This window comes from Penaeus japonicus, unplaced genomic scaffold (assembly GCF_977035675.1).
Source record: "Penaeus japonicus unplaced genomic scaffold, GWHDUDI00000001_assembly GWHDUDI00000010, whole genome shotgun sequence".
Taxonomy (NCBI): Eukaryota; Metazoa; Arthropoda; class Malacostraca; order Decapoda; family Penaeidae; genus Penaeus; species Penaeus japonicus.
The window spans coordinates 22235019-22242518 of record NW_028234412.1 but is presented as its reverse complement, the minus strand read 5'-3'; the positions used below and the strand labels follow the sequence as shown (position 1 = coordinate 22242518).

Genomic DNA, 7500 nt, shown 5'->3' with positions numbered 1-7500 from the left:
TTAAGCCGGCAGGTTCCTTGTTTCTATTTTCCTTTCTCACATTTCGTGTCTTTTTTTCCCTCTCCCTCTATACCGATTTTGGTTAATGATAATGCATATAAAAAACGACCAAATTTGGATTCTTTGGAATAACCCGGGGAATAATTTTCCTTTATGAAGACTTTAATAACACATTTTCCGCAAATATAGCGCTGGACTTGCAATATCAATGATTTTCCCATTTATCCTCTCATATTCACATATTTGCAGTAAGATATTTTCTTGTGATGATGGTTGCATCACGTGCTCATACTCGCTTATCGACTAACGGTTATGTGCATTAGACATGCTCAGTAATTCATTCATTCATACATTTAATAGTACTATTAAATGTATGAATGAATGAGTCCATTCATCAGACATCTTGGAATCATCTGACATCTGTCACCTTACTCTTTCACTCTCCCAGACAAAGAACCAACAATCCATAAAAAAAATATCATCATACAAGAAAAAATAACACAAATAAATTATATAAAAATACAAACGAAATGAAAGCAAAATAAAAAAGATATAAAAAACATATTTAATAATAATAAACGACACCACACGCTCATGTCAACTCCCACGCATGGCGCCGACCACGAACATGATTGCTAATGACTCACGCTCGCCAATTACGACATATTGGACGCCACGGACAAGGAATTTCGGGGGCGGAGTGGACTCGCTTGTCGCGGGGGGGGGGGACTTTTTTTTTGTTTTTGTCTTTGTTTCTGTTGGGTAATAATGGTGGAGGTGGTGTGCGGGGATGAATGAGTATGAGGTAGAAAAGTGAGGTTATGGTGAAGATGGGGGGTGATGGAGGAGGGGGAGGGGGAGGGGGAGAGATGATGATGGGGGAAGGGGAGGGGAGTGAAAATGGAAGGGGAAGGAAGAAAGACAAATGGAGGGAGGAAGAGGAAGGGGAGAAAACAGCGGAAGGGGAAAGGGGGAGAGCAGGGGGAGGGAAAGTGGAAGAGGAGAAGGAAGGGGAGGAAGAAGGGTGGAGGCAGAAGGGTGAGGAGAAGAAAAGAAAAAGAGAAAGGAAAAGGATAGAGAGTCGTTGAGTAGAACGAGTGAAAGGAGAAAAGAAATCGAAACCGAAAGAGATAGGCACACAAAAACAAAACTGATAGAAAAAAAATGCCCGCAAGCAAGAGCAGCACCCACCCCCCCCTCTCGTCCACCGAGCTGCACTCAGACGATTCGATGAATGCCAGACATCCGCAAGCCAATCGCAGCGGGCATTGAAACGAAGACAAAAGACAGACAAAACCGTATGGCATGCTTTTGGAAAACATTACGGCAACGAAAAAATACCACCCCAAAAATACAAAAAAGGGTGAGAGAATACAAGCAAAAAAAAGGATTACAGTTCACTCACACCGATTGGGACACGGGCATCACCCTCCGGCCAAGTGTTTATTGCAGCGGCTCGTCTCAATCCTTCCGTCTGGCCACGACCTAGGGATTCAAAAGAAAAAAAACTGTTAGACGGATTCCTTTACCTATGTATCAGATAAAAATAATATATACTTATAACAAAATACTTGACGGTAAAAAAAACGTACTGAAAAATAACATAAATAGTTAGTGGTATCTGTGTGCATCGTCGTTTTGAGATGATAACGTTTACGATAAGTGCAGTGCTTCGTCAGTGCAACCGTGCAACCGTGCCACCGAGAGCCACGGGACAAGGACGCGGACACCGACGAACCGCCAGGAGTGTCCGTGAGCGAGAGAAAATTGCGAGTTCCACGACTACCGAAGCCGCTGGCCATCGCCGCGTTCGAGACCCTGCGCGCCGCCTTCCATTCACCCGGTCCGTTCTTTCCGTTCCCTTCCGCAGGTGGCAATTCACTTTCATTGGACAGGGAGCGAGACACGGAATCGGACTCTCCTTCTCCTTCTCCTTCTCCTTCCCCTTCTCTTCCATCCTTCTTCGTTTTCTATCATTATCACCATTTATCATTATCAAAATCATCAACCTTATCATCAGTCTCCTTTTCCACCATTTTCCTAACCACGACCAACATCATCCTTCCTCTCTTTCTCCTTCCCCAATCTTCCAAGCTCCATCCCCATAAATTCCCCACTGCGCGACTCCATCCTGCCAGATAGATGGACGGATGCCTTTCGCCCCCAATGCGCCCGCGGAATGAGCGACACGAACGACCTCCTCCTTCCTCGGAATCTCTTCTTCATTATCACCATTGCCAAGAGAGGGAGGGGGGAGGGAGGGAGGGAGGGAGTGAGGGAGATGAGAGGGAGATGAGGGGTGAAGGCAGGGAGTGAGGGGAAGGGGGAGAGGGATGGAGGGAGGAAGGGAGGAAGATAGGGAGAAGGGGTGAGGGGGAGGGGAGGGATGGAGGGAGGAAGTTGAGGGGGAAGGGGGAGGGGGGGAAGGGAGAGGAAGAGGGAGAGAGGGAGAGAGAGAGAGAGAGAGAGAGAGAGAGAGAGAGAGAGAGAGAGAGAGAGAGAGAGAGAGAGAGAGAGAGAGAGAGAGAGAGAGAGAGAGAGAGAGAGAGAGGTGGAAGGTCATGAACGACAAAGACGACCTCGCTTGCTGGTTCTCTACTCGCGCCCCGCACAAAGACAACATTAAGGGGGGGTGGGGTGGAGGATGCAAGAGATGAGCGGATTACGAGAGTACACCTGACGGTCTCAATAGTTTGTCTCTCCATCTCTGTCTCCCTTTCCTTCCCCCCCCCCCCCCCCCCTCTCTTTCTCCTCTCCTCACTCTCCTCCACACGTCCGGTCGCCCTCCTCCTCCTCCTCTCTCCCTCTCATCCACTCACTCTCCTCCCTTCTCCTCCTACTCCTCTCCGACTCGTGCTCTTCCCTCTCTCTCCTTCGTCGTCTCGCATCATCTCTATTCTCTCTCTCTCTCTCTCTCTCTCTCTCTCTCTCTCTCTCTCTCTCTCTCTCTCTCTCTCTCTCTCTCTCTCTCTCTCTCATTCTTTTTCTCTTTCTTACTACTCGCTCACTTTCTCTCCCTTCTGCATCACTGGTAACCAGCTGATGCAGTTTCTTTCTATTTGGACAACGTGCAGGGCATTCCAAGGGTGCTTGCAATTGCTATCGATGCTGCAAATGCTTGATTTCTCTACATTCTACTTTCATCCGGGGAGATATGTATCTTAAAAAAGAAAAACAATAGAAAAAAAAGATTTCTAAAAATCCAAGAATGCCTACATGTACAAGCACAAAGAAGCGCATTCAGATTTCTCATTCTCAGAAAAAAAGCCAGCTGTATAATCTCTTTCCATACCCAGAACACTCCAACTCCAACTCCTCTCACCCTTGCCTTGCACCATGCATGACTCCCTCGGCGTTCATGCAATACTCTTCTTTTTCTGCATGAAGTGACGTGCAGATGTACACAGAAAGACACGAGTCATTCTGCATGCGCGTTACGAGCCCAAACAATTCAATTATGCTTCCTTTGGTGAGCCGTGCTTGGCGATCCGTGAACGACAGCGGGAAGAAGATGATGCATAAATTACGGCACTCGGGAATGACAAGTTGCACGGCGCTTTGACAAGGTCTGTCACTGACAGGTAAAAGACTTGTTTCTCACGACAGAACAACAACGGGCGCATTGGCTCCCCCGCCTACTCGCCATTTATTTCTACGAGGGTTGAACATCACAAATCGAAGAGGGAGAGAGGGGGGGGGGGGGGGAGGGGGGGAGGGGGGGAGGGGGAGGGGGGGAGGGGGAGGGAGGGGGGGGGAGAGAGGGAGAGAGAGAGAGAGAGAGAGAGAGAGAGAGAGAGAGAGAGAGAGAGAGAGAGAGAGAGAGAGAGAGAGAGAGAGAGAGAGAGAGAGAGAGACAAACGAAAGAAACATAAAGCAATATTATATATATACATACATATATGTGAATTTATATGTATGTATGTACATATATACATACATATATACATATATATATATATATATATATATATATATATATATATATGTATATTACTTTGGTAAACAAAACGCCAGTATCGATTTCAAGTACGCACTACCAACCAAAATCAGAATCAAAGAAGACTCTCCATGTATCAGAAGTTAGAATAGAAATTCTTTTCCCCCAAGACGCAGATTTCGGGAGCTCAAAAAGTCGCATCTTGGCAGGCGATCTTAACGAGCATTCACCTCCAACGCTACTGCTCCTTGCCCGGGCCGCTTAGCCATTCATTGTCACCTCGTTAACCTGTCCCATCGCTCGTTAAAAAGGGGGTAACCTTTGTAAATCAAGGAAAAATGACTGGAGATGGGACGCATATATATATAAAAAAGTACATATAATTTGATGCTTAGTCTCGTTTTCTTGATTTTGATATTTCTATTGCTGTTTGTTTTTGTTGTTTTTTGCTTTGTCCCATTTTCTTTTGTTTTCAGTGCATTTTTCTACTTTGAAATTCTCGAAGGAGGCCTGTTCCCTCCCCCCTTCTTCCTCCCTCACTCCCTCCCCTTCCTCCTCCATCTCCTCCAACAGGTCCTGAGCTCCTCGGTCATGGCCCGAAGGAGGGTGTCCTGCCACCTCCTCAAGGAACAGTCCCACTACTGTGAGACCCCTGCCCCCCTTCACCCCCCCCTCCCTGACCCACCTCACCCTCTACCTCTCATCCCTCTCACCCCTTCCCCCTCGACCCCCACACATGCTACCGCGACCCCACCCTGCTGTTCAAGCCCACGGTCGCAGTTCGCTCTACAATACACTCCTCATTTTACCAAGCTTCTCTCCGCTCGGATGTCAGTATCCTCGTTCTCTCTCTTACTATCCGTTTTATTGCCACATTTATAATTCTACGCTCTTCGTAAACGACCGCATGAAATCATAAAAAAAAACAATCAAACAAATAAACAATGAGTAACAATGACGTGTATTTCTGCGTTCAACAAAAACAACAAAATTGCACAAACCAGGCTCCATGCAACATAACAACAAGGACACGCACACAAACACCCACATGCAACACCAAGGAATCCAGATGAAGTGAAAGAAGAAGAAACAGACGCCAGATGATAAAGACACATATAACGCATCATATTACAATCGGGGAAGGGCGACGAAGAAGAAGAAGAAGCCGGAGAGATAGGACGGATAATAGAAGAATGCGAAGATTGAGAATAACGAAAGGATGAAGACCAAGCACGAGGAAGGAAAACGAAGACAGAAAAGAAGACGAGGCCGAAAGCAAAGGCGAAGGATGGAGGAGGAGGAGAAGGATAAGGAGGAGGAAGAGAACCAGGTGTAGCCTAGGTATGCTGCTCACAGCCTCCTGCACACGACCTGGGGGCTGAGCCAGTATCCTTAGGGAGGGCAGGGAGGGGAGGGGGAGCCGGAGGAGGAAGGGGGAGCCGGAGGAGGAAGGGGCATGGGAGGGGAAGAAGGGAGGGGGAGGGAAAGGGGGGGTAGGGCGAAGGACCCTACGGCAGCCACTCAGCACCCGCTCCCTCATCACAACACGTCTTCCTGTACTTCATTACACACACACACTCTTGCAACATTGCACATCCTCTCGCATCCTTTCTCGCAGCGGCGTCCTTCAACGAGGAAAAACAAGGAAAATGACTCGCATGCACTTCAAGGATAACCGTCGCAGGGGGATTGTTGCATAAAAGTTGGATTAATAGCTTGCAACGAGGTATTCAGAGTATTCGTACTCGAGCTCAAGTGATGTCTGGCATTTGAAGCCACGAGATAATTGAATAAAAAAGAAGGGAAGAAAGAAAGAACTAAAAAAAGGATAAGAGAAATGAAAGTAAAAAAAAAATAGAAAGGAGGAAAAAACAAATAAACGATAAATAACTAAATAATCAAAACAAAAACAAAATATCACGATACAAAACTCATCGAAATAACCATCAAATGTCGCCGAAAAAAAAGATATTATCGTAAGTCCGACGAGAGTGACTCACGCGTCCCTTGGAACCGCCCGCGAGATGTTTATCCTGATCTGCTTCTACACGATTCGAGGAATGCCAATGGGAGAGAAAAAAGAAGGGGGAGTGGGGAGGGAGGGAGGGAGGGAAGGAGGAAAGCAGGGAGGGAGAGAGGGAGGGAGAGAGGGAGGGAGGGAGGGAGGGAGGGAGGGAGGGAAGGGAGGGAGGGAGGGAGGGAGGGAGGGAGGAAGGCAGGGAAAATTAGAAAGTGAGGGAGGGAAAGGAAGGAGGATGGCAGGGAGAATTAAGCGGGAGGGAGGGGAGGGGAGGAAGGAGGAAAGGAAAGATTAAGGAGGGAAAGAGGAAGGAGGGAAGGAGGGGGAGAGGGAGGGGGAATGGGGGAGAGGGAAAATGGGAGAGGTGATTAATATATTATTATATATATAATATAAATATATATATATATATATATTATATATATAAATATATATATATACATATATATATAAAAATAAATAAGTACATAATATATAAATATATATATAGATATATATAAACATATATATATATATAAACATATATATAAATAAATATACACACACATATATAAATAAATATACACATATATATAAATAAATAAATACACATATATATAAATAAATATACACATATATACATATATACATATATATATAAAATATAATATATATATATAATATTATATTAATATATATATATACATATATATATATGAATATATATATATATATATATATATACATCTTCTCTATATATATATATATATGAATATATATATGAATATATTTATATAATCTTCTCCATATATATATATATGAATAATATATATATATATGAATATATATATATATGAATATATATATATATAGACCATACTATATATATATACCGATTCTTATGCGACACTAATATATATATATATATATGTATGAATATACTATATCATACTGATTATATCTTCTACTGATATATATATATATTATATATATATATTATATATATATTCATATATATATATATGAAATATAATATATATATATATATATATATATATAGACAATATTATATATATATATATATATATATATATGAATATATATATATATATATATATATATATATATATATAATCATATATATTTATGATATATATATATATATAATATATATGAATGAATATATATATATATATGAATATATATATATATGAATATATATATATATATATATTATATATATATAACTATATATATATATGAATATGTAATATATATATATATTATATATGAATCTAGTCAGATATATATATATATGAATATATATATATATATATATATATATATCACTACTTATATATGAATATATATATATATGAATATAATATAAAACATATATATATACATATGAATATATATATATATATATAATATGAATATATATATATATATATTCATATATTATATACTGCGAATATATATATATAATATATTGAAGATATGAAAACAACAAAAATACACTAGTATATATATCAGGCATATATATGAATATATATATATCAAA

At 41.5% G+C, this 7500-nt stretch overlaps 1 protein-coding gene across 2 annotated transcripts in view; it reads right to left on the bottom strand.

Moving 5' to 3' along the window:
- The window catches only part of Cad88C (cadherin 88C), a 277126-nt gene that overhangs the window by 88414 nt on the left and 181212 nt on the right, over nt 1–7500 (bottom strand). For both annotated transcript variants that reach the window (XM_086540999.1, XM_086541000.1), the window contains one exon: nt 1406–1485. The gene's annotated coding sequence lies outside the window, so the exon portion shown is untranslated. The remainder of the gene's footprint in view (nt 1–1405; nt 1486–7500) is intronic.